The sequence below is a fragment of the Piliocolobus tephrosceles genome, chromosome 16, assembly GCF_002776525.5.
Source record: "Piliocolobus tephrosceles isolate RC106 chromosome 16, ASM277652v3, whole genome shotgun sequence".
NCBI lineage: Eukaryota > Metazoa > Chordata > Mammalia > Primates > Cercopithecidae > Piliocolobus > Piliocolobus tephrosceles.
The window spans coordinates 71,177,287-71,189,058 of record NC_045449.1 but is presented as its reverse complement, the minus strand read 5'-3'; the positions used below and the strand labels follow the sequence as shown (position 1 = coordinate 71,189,058).

General features: G+C 54.1%; 1 protein-coding gene across 2 annotated transcripts in view; it reads right to left on the bottom strand.

Moving 5' to 3' along the window:
* SEPTIN9 (septin 9) overlaps positions 1-11,772 on the bottom strand; it is a 175,324-nt gene that overhangs the window by 81,077 nt on the left and 82,475 nt on the right. The window lies entirely within an intron of this gene.

Below are 11,772 nucleotides of genomic sequence, written 5' to 3'. Positions count from 1 at the left end.
GACCCGCCTGGGGAGGGACAGAGGGAAAGACCACCTCCGTTCAAACAGCAGCCTTCTCCGTCCCCTCGGGGGTTCCCACGGGGTCTCCAGTCTCTCTCTGGCCAAGAGGTAAGAAGAGGCAGGAAAGTTTCAGGAACATCAGCAGAGAAGAGACAGGGCAGGCTAGAGGAAGCAGGTTGTAGGGTGCCTAAGGCTTTGGGCTGGGCTTTGGGAGGCCAGGGTATGGGCAACTGGGAGGCTCAGGTAGGGAAATCTGCCCCGCAGGTACCCAGGGAGACAGAGGAGAGGGGACATGACAGCCGTCCCTCACTGCCTCCCGGCTGTGGCTTCCAGGGGCCTCAGCTCAGACCAGACGCACCCCATGCACCAGGTCTCGGTTCAGCCAGGAAGCAGGGCCCACAGGCCTCCATGACTGCCTGGGCAGTGATCCCCAAAGGGCCCCCTCACCAGCTGGGGAGCTCCAGAGGGGAAAGTGGCTTTGCGGACCATCTGGAGACATCAATGGGCCATAAGGACAGGAGCAGGCGTGGACATCCTCACAGCCTTGACAAAAAATCAAAGCAGAGCTGGAGGCTGGGCACAGTGGCTCACACCTGTAATCCCAGCACTTTGGGAGGCCGAGGCGGGCGGATCACTTGAGGTTATGAGTCCAAGACCAGCCTGGGCAACATGTTGAAAACCGATCCCTGCTAAAAATACAAAAACTAGCCGGCCACGGTGGCACATGCCTGTAGTCCCAGCTACTCGGAAGGCTGAGGCAGGAGAATTGCTTGAACCCAGGAGGTGGAGATTGCAGTGAGCGGAGATGGTACCACTGCACTCTAGCCTGGGCAACAGAGGGAGACCCCATCTTAAAAAAAAAAAAAAAAAAAAAGCAGAGCCGGAGGCCGGGTGGCTCTCAGAGCCTGACAAGGAGGCTGTGGGGCTGGGCTGCCTTTCCGGCCGTCCGAGGGGCAGGAACTGGCCCAGCCTGAGCTTCAGACCCACAAGAGGCTGAACCCAAGCGGTACTCCAAGATGAGGCAGGGCTATCCTGTCCACACCTGTGTCCAGGCCCCAAGGGCCACCCTCTCCAGGAGCTCAGTTTGATGGTCTCTCAGGCTGAGAGGCTGTCGAGGGGCTCTAAGGTACCCCAGCGTGTGAATCGGTGGGTTCTGATGTGTGAGAGCTCAAGTCACTCCCCCCACCGCCAGGGAACAGGAATGAGGAGCCCCCACTCCCGGTGTCTGGCAGGCGGGAGGCAGCCACTGGACTGTGTGACCAGGTGCCACCAGACCCCGAGGGCCCATGGATATGGCACACGACCACTTTAGTTTTAATGACCAATGCCTGTGCAGCAGGTGCTGCGGGGCCTCAGCCCCGAGCAAGGCTGGGTTCCTGGAAGCCCCCTGGCAGAAGGATTTGCAGCTGTGGAGCTCTTAAGATATTTTTTGGTAGCAAACAAAGCATGGGGCTGGACGGTGGACCTATGAGTGCCCTCACTTGAATGCGGATATAGACAGAGAAGACAGCAAACATTTGTGAGCCAAAGGAATGACTCCTGCGTATTGAACTTCCACTTACCGGCCCTTGTCTGGTATAAAGCGCTCAGGAACTCTCCGATAGCTTCAGTTAGAAACGTGCTTTTGTGTGGCTATGTAGAAAATTCTATCCACACTAAGATACATGATGCTTCTGGTCCTCCCTACGAATGTTCTATGCTTTCTGGGTTTATGATTTGGAATTTGCAGATCTCTGCCACCTTTATTCCAGGGTCACAAGGATCTTGGATGCAGGAAATGTTTTCTATGTGCAAGGACCCCCTCCCCGCTGCCAGAGTCCATTGGCCTCTCTCTGTCCACAGGTGTCACCCAAACCCTCGCACCTGCCGCCTCCTCTTTCTAATTACCTCCTGCAACTCATCAAGAGCTTCCCCACCTTGAGAGCTAGGCTGCTGGAGACACACAAGGCACACAGAAGTCTGTGAAACGACACTGAGCATCTATTAGGCACTTACTGTGTGCGTGGTTTGGTAATAATAAGTAAAATCACAGTGCTCTGGGCACATCAGTACACTTCCTTATGTTCATCCTCCCCACAACTCAATGACGTGGCTCTATAAATGGGGAAACTGAGGCACAGGGAAGTGAGACTGGCCCAATGCCACAGGTTAGGAAGGGTAGGGCCAAAATTCAAATCCAGGGGGTACCAAATCCCAGCTCCTCACATGAAAGGCATCCTGTAACTCCTCGAGTAGGCTGGGACTATTATTTTCATTGCACCGACAAGGAAACCAAGACGCCAAATGGCCAGGCAGCCCTGGAGCCAGGAGGTGGGCCCAGTGGCTTATGCGAGCACATGGAATGGAGCCCACGTGGGGCTCAGGTTGGGGTCCCCCATCTTATCCTGGTCTAAGGGATGAGGTAACTGGGAGTGTCAGAGACATTCTGGGACTGGCCATCCAGGCGCTCTGCATCCAGTTCCAGTGTGAAGCAGGCGAGAGTGGACAACCTGCCACCCAGCAGGGCTGCTGTCCGTATCCCAGTGGCTCTTCAAAGCCTGGCTAAGCAGAGCAAGACCGTCCTCGGACCAGAGTGACCCCCAAGCCACACAAGCACTCAGTCATGCTTCGGAGGATGCAGGACTGGGAAGGTCTTCCTCCCACCGCATCCTCACCCAGTTCCTCCGTGGGGCAGCTGGCTCCAGGCACAGACCCACACGCCCCTCTCCCTGCCTGCTGTCAGCACATCCCTGGCTTCACTGCTGCTTCAGGGAGGGGCCCGAGAGCTCCCCGGCCCTGTTACTCATCACACTCCGTTCAGAGGGCCGGGGGCTCAGCACCGATGTGCCAAGCATCCAGCAGCAAAACCATGGGCTGGAAAGGGCCACAGTGCTGCTCTGATCTGGCCCCGTCCAGGTGCTGTTCTCACCAGCTCCTTCCTGTTCCTGGCCCCACCTCTCGGGTACCACGAGCTCTGCAGCTCCAAAGCCAAATTCACCAGCCCTTGACCCTCTCCAGCTGGGATGAGGGTGAGGCCTTCATCCAGGTGCAAAAGTTAAGGGAGTGCCAAAAAATCCAGAAATCAAATAATATTTTAAAGCAACATTTTAAACAAATCAAATTCCAGGCTGAACAAACTCTGACACGGCTGTGCACGTGCAGGGCTGGGCCTGTCTTTATTTAAAATTCCAACATTTGTTCATCATGGAGGTTACTCTGCATCATTTCAATATTTAAAAACACTGCATTAAATACTATCTGTGTTGATTCCTGAGCTCTTTCGTGTCCCCTTACATTGTGCTCCTGACAAGTGCCTGACACACCTTGCCCCAGTCAGCCCTGCTCTCTAGGTGCTCTCCTGGGTCTGTCCTGCCCACGCTCCTCGCAGCCACCAGGAGCCACTGAGCCACTGCGTCTGCCTTATTTATTTTGCTCCTTATGCCTGCGTGCCGTCCACCTCACCGTGCCTCCCTCATGTGCCTTGGTCGCACGTCAGCTCCAGACAGGAGCCCGGTGGGCTGGAAGCACATACCAGTGCTGCATTCCCCCACCTCAGTGCCGGGCACAGGGCAGCAATAGAGATTTTTTTGTTTTGTTTTGTTTTTGAGACAGAGTCTCACTCTGTCACCCAGGCTGGAGTGCAGTGGTGCAATTTTGGCTCACTGCAACCTCCACCTCCTGGGTTCAAGCTCTGCCTCCTGGAATCAAGCAGATTCTCCTGCCTCAGCCTCCCAAGTAGCTGGGACTACAGGTGCACGCCACCACGACCAGCTAATTTTTGTATTTTTAGTAGAGATGGGGTTTTGCCATATTGGTCAGGCTGGTCTCAAACTCCTGACCTCAGGTGATCTGCCTGCCTTGACCTCGCAAAGTGCTGGGATTCCAGGTGTGAGGCACCACGCCTGGCCAAGACTTCTTGAATAAACAAACATTCCCAGGATGGAGATCTGCCCAGGGAACGTGCTCAGGCTCTGCCTCTGCACCTCCGCCTGCTGTGCCCAGAAGCAACCCAGGGCCACTCCAGCTGCCTCTACCTGGCCATATCCCTGTCCTCACCCAGGCCGGCTTGTCCCACCCTGTGGGCCAAGAAAACTACTTAGTGGGTGGTGACCAGCGGTTTTTTGTTTTTTTGTTTTTTTTTTAATTTGAAAAGAATACACTCACGAAAGGCCAATGGTGACAACATCCCAATGTCCCTCAGCTGATGAAGACAACGTGTCTGTCCACAATGGAACGGTCCATTCCACAGTGGAACATTACTCAATATTCCACCTGCTACAATGTGGACGGATCTTGGAAACCTGACACCAAGCGGAGAAGCCAGACACAAAGGCCAAACGTGTAATTCTCTGTACAAGAAACGTCTAGAATCAGCCAGGTGCAGTAGCTCACGCCTGTAATTCCAGAACTTCAAGAGGCCAAGACAGGAGGATCACTTGAGCCCAGGAGTTCGAGACCAGACTGGGCAACATGGTGAAACCTCATCTCTACAAAAAATACAAAAATTAGCCAGGCATGGTGGCACAGGCCTGTAGTCTCAGCTACTTGGGAGGCTGTGGTGGCAAGATGGCTTGAGCCAGGGAGGCGGACGTTGCAGTGAGCAGAGACTGAGGCATTCACTCCAGCCTGAGTGACAGAATCAGACCCTACCTAAAAAAAAAGAAAGAAAGAAAAACAAAGAAAAGAAAAGTCTGGAATCCACACAGATAGAAAGGAGATATGGAGGAGGAGGGCAGGATTGATAGCTAAAGGCTACGGGGTTTCTTCTTAAGAACAAAATTTTCTAAATTTCTCAAATTTTCAATTTTCTAAAATTGGTTGTGGCGATGATGGTTGCACTACTCTGAATAGACTGAAAACCATGGAATTATGCACTTTAAATGGGTGGATTGTATAGCAGCTTACTTGAATCTCAATAAAGCTATTTTTAAAAAAATGAAAAAAGCCTTCCCTCTCTCCAAAACAAACAAACAAACAAACAAAAAAATAGAGAGAGAGGGGAAAAAAAAAAAAAAAAAAAAAAAAACAGAAAATACCAAAGTGTAGCACAGGCATGGTAAAGGTAAGAATTCCATCATGGAAATTTGGCTTCATTTATATACCCCCACCTCCCACCCCCACCCCATATAGGTGTGTCCTGGGTCGTGGTGTCAAGCGCATGTCTTTTTGGAGGCTGCAGTCCAGACTGATTTTGAAAGCCACTCTCTGGGCAGCTTCAAACTTCTCATAATTCCTGAAGCCCTTGGCCTACTGGGACCACTGAGCCACCCCCAGACCCAGGCCCCTGTCACTACCTACTCAAGACTGCAGCCGTGGGGAGGGGGGCTCTCTCTTAAGGGTGCAGGGGTCCTGTGGCTTCATCCCCTCTCAGAATACACATCACCCTGCACTGCACACATGTGCCTCAACATGGAGCATCCCAGGACGCCAGCCACAGCCAGTGATGTTTGCACACCGACCGATCGTGCTCTGCTAACCAAGCATGTCAATCACCCCGCTGCACGCTGTCCTGACTAAGTGAGCTAAAGTAACCCCCACGGAATAAGCCGAGGGATTTTAAATAAGCTAAAAGACGCTTTTCTAGGAAAAAAATAAATAATGAATTTTAAGAAGAAAAACTCCAAAACTCAAAGACCCGTGGAAAAAATTTAAATTTTTAAAGTGCTAGACTCCCCCAAAAGTATCAGGCCCAGATGGTTTCACGAGTGAATTCTTGAAAAGTTTTAACAAAGAGATTATTATGTTGCTGCTTAAAATGTTCCAGAACACAGAGGGGAAAAGAAATGCATCCAAATTGTTTTTGCTAAGCCAGCACAATACAGACACCAAAACTGATAAAAATAGCGCGCACACACACACACACACACACACACACACACACACGCCCCACCCGCTCCAGACCAAGCTCGCTGCTGTGTATCCAGGCAATACCATCTACCCCTACCTCGCTGCTGAAACCAAAATACATTCCAATGGATTCATGATTTCAACATGTAAAAATGAAACCACAGAAATACTAGAAGAAAACGTGGGTGAAATTCTTTCCTATAATTTCAGAACGCAGGAGACCTCTAAAGAGGACATGAATTCCAAAAGCTAAAAGGGAAAGCAGAGATTTGACAACATCAGGATAACAGGATTAAAATGTTCTGTGTGGAAGAACATCCCAGAAATAAAATCAAAAGTAGGCAGCCGGGGACAAGACACTCATACCTGCTGTGATAAAGACGTACAAATAACTTTTTTTTTTTTTTTAGACAGGATCTCGCTCTGTCACCCAGGCTGGAATGCAGTGGTACGATCACAGCTCCCAGCAGCCTCAAACTCCCAGACTCAAATGATCCTCCCACATCAGCCTCCCAAGTAGCTGGGACTACAGGAGCACCACCTCACCCAGCTAATTTTTGCAGAGATGCGATTTTGCCATGTTGCCCAGGCTGGTCTCGAACTCCTAAGCTCAAGGGATCCGCCCACTTCAGCCTCCCAAAGTGCTGGGATTACAGGTGTGAGCCACCACGCGTGGCTTACAAAGTACTCTTTTTAAAACATTTCAACAAGGAAAGGATGAACCATCCAAATGAAAAGAGAACACAAGGCCCTGGTCTGTAACATACGAAGAGATAATCCCTCTCGCTTGACCGAGATGCACAAAATAAAACACCAACTGGAAAGCGTCTGGCCCTCAGACAGGGGTGAGGGGCATAGGACCTCCCTGCTGGACCATCACTGCACAGGGCCCAGCAGACAGTTGAGCAGGCCGGCGAGGGGAGGGGTCCTAAAAATTCTAGTAACCACTTTAGAGGCCAATTCAGGAACAAGGATTGATTTTTTTTTTTTTTTTTTTTGATACGGAGTCTCGCTCTGTCACCCAGGCTGGAGTGCAATGGCGCGATCTTGGCTCACTGCAACCTCCACCTCCTGGGTTCAAGTAAATCTCCTGCCTTAGCCTCCTGAGTAGCTGAGATTACAGGCACAAGCCACCATGCCCAGCTAATTTTTGTGATCAGCCCATCTAGGCCTCCCAAAGTGCCGGGATTACAAGCGTGAGCCACTGTGCCTGGCAGATGAAAACACATCCTTGACACAGAAATTCACTCTTAATGGCTCATCCTACAGTCATGTGTGCACATGTACAAGTGTCAGAACATCTGTTGCAGCCTCTCAATCACAGTGGGCAGCCGGACAAGCCTGGCAGGGCCATGGGACTTCTGATGACACAAGCATGAAAAGGAACGTGCTACTTTGGGAGGCCAAGGCGGGCAGATCTCGAGGTCAGGAGTTCAAGACCAGCCTGGCCAACATAGTGAAACCCCGTTTCTACTAAAACTACAAAAATTAGCCAGGCAGGGTGGTGGGCACCTGTAATTCCAGCTACTTGGGAGGCTGAGGCAGGAGAATCACTTAAAACCGGAAGGCAGAGGTTACACTGAGCCCAGGGGGCACCACTGCACTCCAGCCTGGTTGACAGTCCGGTCAAAAAAAAAAAAAAAGTAACATGCTACATCTACACGTGGCAACAGTGTTGTCAAATGGAAAAAATAAAAGCTGGCTGCAGAAGTCTGATTTCCTTTGTGTTCTTGAAAAGTCTAAATTTACACATTGACTTTTTTTACACAAGCCCTGAATGACTCTGCACAAATAAAATTCAGAAGAATGCCACACCCAACTGTCAACATGGCCACCCCTTGGGAAAGAGTTGGGGAACGGGAGAGAAAAACTTCCTTTCGAAATTTCATGCGATCTTCATTTTTTATCTAAGAATGACTGGGCATTGTTTTGTTTTGTTTTGTTTTGTTTCCAGATGGAGTCTTGTTCCGTCACCCAGGCTGGACGGCACTAGCGCAATCTCGGCTCACTGAAACCTCCACCTCCTGGGTTTAAGCGAATCTCCTGCCTCAGCCTCCCTCCCAAGCAGCTGGGACTACAGGCGCCTGTCCCCACGCCCGGTCGTGAATTGCTTTTTTTTTGTTTGTTTTTTTGAGACGGAGTCTTGCTCTGTCGCCGGGGCTGGAGTGCAGTGGCCGGATCCAGCTCACTGCAAGCTCCGCCTCCCGGGTTTACGCCATTCTCCTGCCTCAGCCTCCTGAGTAGCTGGGACTACAGGCGCCAGCCACCTCGCCCGGCTAGCTTTTTGTATTTTTCAGTAGAGACGGGGTTTCACCATGTTAGCCAGGATGGTCTCAAACTCCTGACCTCGTGATCCGCCCGTCTCGGCCTCCCAAAGTGCTGGGATTACAGGCTTGAGCCACCGTGCCCGGCCCGTGCATTGCTTTTTAGGATGAAGAAAGGGAAAGGTCACGGGGAGAATGGGAGCCAGAACACAGAGCAGGGCTTCTAAACACCAGCTTGCAGGCGGGCGGGCGGGAGAGATACGGGGCGACGCCACCGGCCTGGAATCTACGGATGGTATGAGGTGCTGCCCGGGGGCTTCAGACAAGGCCTGCCTGCTGATTATATCAGGGTTGGGTTCGGCTTTTGTTTATATGCTTGTTTAACACGAATCCCCCAGGCGCTCCAGCCCTGCTTACGAATTATCACTGTTCACTCACCACGCTGCACAGGAAGAATTGTGCCCACTTCCACACTGAGAAGACGGACCAGAGAGGAAAGCCACTGGCCAGGGCAGGGGCGGCAGCCCAGGCAGTGTGAGGGCAGAGCCGGCGCTCCTCTGCCATTTCCCCACACACAAGTGGGCCAGGCATGACAGGCATCTACATCGTAACCCCTGCGGGCCATTTTGGAAGGCGGGAGATGGAATCAGTGATCTCCAGGGCCATTTCCAGTTCCAGGTTTCAGACTGGGGCGGTGGAGTGGAATCGAGCTTGACCCGTGACTGTGGACAAATCACTTTTCCCCTCACCTGCACTGGATGAGACCAGGCACCTCCACTCTGGGTTCCTTACAAGTCCCGGGGCTCCACAGAGTACACCCAGTAGTGGGATGTGGGGACAGGGTTGGGGGGGGAGCTCTATGCCTCAGAGCATCTCCACTGTAACCCCTTCCTCGGCTCAGTGTTTGGAGAGAACGGGAAGGAAGCTCAGCCCTGGCCATGGGCTACTCGAGCCTGTCAGTTATAGCCCAGACCCCCGGAGCCCCCTTGGACTGCAGGAGAGAGAGTCACTTATCGCACCCACAGAAAACTCCGGAGAGGAAGTGGAGTCCAACCGAGGAAGCGCCTCCCGGCAGCTCTCGGACATGAGGTCCCAGGTGACACAGTATGTCAGGGTGGACCACACGGCATCCTCCCAGGCTGTCTGCTGGAATCCAGGGTCTGGTTAGGGGCTGCCCACACTTCGGGGCCCCGGGCGGGGAGTCTGCGTGCGCTCCTGCAGGGTTCAATGTGCCCTCTGTCCACACCGCACAGAGCATGGCTGTCTGGCCGGGGCACGCCCCTCCGGACAGGCTCGCCATTGTGCAGACCCTCAATCCCAGCAGCTGTCCCAGGCCTGGGAGGCTGCGGGTGCAGACACAGCTCCTCTCTCTTCTGGCAGCTGCTCTGGCTTCCTGGGACAAGTGCTGAGAGGAGGCCTCACCCAGTGCCATGTGTCTGGGGGCTGGGGCTCCATCCTGGGGCCAGGCTGGGTGGCCAGGGCCACAGAGCTGCAGGGGGTGGAGTGGAGACACCACCCCAGTGCCTGCCTCCTGGCCCCACCCTTCCCCGCAGCTGCCCGCTCTATTTAAGGTATTCCACAGCTGCTCAGCACCCGCTGCATTCCCAGACCAGCCCTCCTTTCCTCTCACCACTGCAGGGTACTTGGCAGGCAGCTGAGCAGGCCACGAGGGGAAGGGTTCTCTTCCTGGGCCCTGCAGCCAGGTCTGTTCTCTGGCCCCACCCCATCCCACCATGAAGGAGACACACCTGGCCTGGCCGCTCCTCCCCCATTGGTCCTCCTGTTCCCCCAGCACATGGGGGACTTCCTGCTCTAGACCTGGGTCTGAGAGGCTCCAGGGACAGCTCGGAGAAGGACGGTACTTGTTCTTAGAAGGGGAAAGAGAAAGAGACCCAATCCCAAAGTAAAAGGGGACGTGGGTGCCCTCTGGAAGCAGCTCAGGAAAATGGGAGGAGGTGGGAGCAGCGGGACCTTCTGAGTAAGGCAGCCCGGCAGGAACATGGGTGCCTTCTGGACACCCGGCTTTCGCCCCTCCAGAAGCAGAAGCACAGAGCCCCACACAGAAAAATCCTGCAGGCTCAGGACCCCAGGCATGACACGATCCAAACTCACTGCTTCATCAGACACCAGTGAGTCCCTCGATGCTTACCAAGGCCCCCTGCCTTACACCTGGTACTGGACAAACCTGCAGACCCTGCCTCAGGGAGTCCACAGTCCAGGGATAGGCTCAGAGCCTATGTGGGGTGTCCTGTAAACATGGGGCCAGCAGCTGGGCTGTCTATGGGGCCCTTCCTCCCTAAATCACTGCAGTCACCCTCTCCCCAGCTGCACAGTCCCTGATCCCCACCAGGAACTTCTGGGGCCTAGTAGGTGTTCCTCCCTTGCAGGCTGATGCCCACCCTCCCCACCCCCGACTCCGGCTCAGCTCTGACCCCACTTTCCCCAAAGCCACCTCTTCAGTGCTCTGTGTTGGGTGGTTCCAGGGAGCCCTGTGCTTCGATTAACCTTTAGTCAATGCTGTACTGGCAGCCCTGCTGTCTGAGCTGAGATTGCTCCCTGTTCTGTCCCAGTAACACAGGGCCTGGTGCGGACCAAGTATGCGAAGAGCCACGCCCACCATCATGGGCTTAGGGGGCCTGACTCCCAGCTCCCTCAACGCTCCACCCACACGACAAAGACTTCCAGACCCTCTGGGTCACAGGAAAACTACTGAGACATGCTGCCACGTCTACCCCGCCCCAATTTTACACCCATGGTCACAGTGGCCCCAGCACCACCGTGGGCTTCCTTCTTGGTTCTTGGGGCGGGTGGATACAGGAGAGCTCAGCCCCCAGCCACCTCTGCAGATGCCTCTGACAAATCAAGAAATTGAGGCTGGGAGGGGCGAAGTGATGGTTCAGAACCAGTTGGCTCATGGGGCAGAGCCGGGACATGCCCAGAACTGAGCTGGGCACCAGGCCTGGCCTCCCTCTTGCTCCCAGTGAGTATCCCAAGAAGGCAGAGAACCAGACCCACGGACGAGCGCTGAGCACCTGCCTTATAAGGCAGCTCTGGAGAAACTTGGCTGCTGTGGCTGAGGAGCCAGAGGGGGGTAACTCTGGTGGGGGCGCTCTGAGCCAGCGGCCAGCCCTTGCAGTCTCAGTCCTGGGTGCTGGAGCCCAGCCCCGCCCCACCCAGAGGCACCCATGTTGGGGGCAGGGAAAGAGCAGGGATCCGGGAGAGGAGGCAAGGCCGTCCTCACCCAGAGCCTGAGAGGACCAGGGATGACCTCGAAGGACGAGGGTCCTTCTGTGGGAGGACAGCAAAGAGGGTGCCAAGTTCAGGGGCAGGGCTAGAGCCTCAGAAACCGAGAATCCACCGCACCAGCGTAAAGCTCAGACCTCACCAGGCCCTGGGGCGGAGGAGCAGGCAGGGAGGCCTGTGCCCTCTGCAGCTCCTGTCTTCCTCTCCCTCCCCTTCAACCATCTAGGTGCCCACACTCCTTCCTGAAATGCTGACCCCTTCCAGAACCCCCACACTGAAGGTGACACCCACCCACTGAGCCCCCAGCACGACCTCCAGAGGAGACACCAGGTGCCCTGGGGGTAAAGTTGACCAGGAAAGTTTCTGCTTGGTCCCTAGGGATGTCCCAAGGGGGTCACTACATCTCTGCAAGAACCACAAAAAAAGCCATCCCCCATCT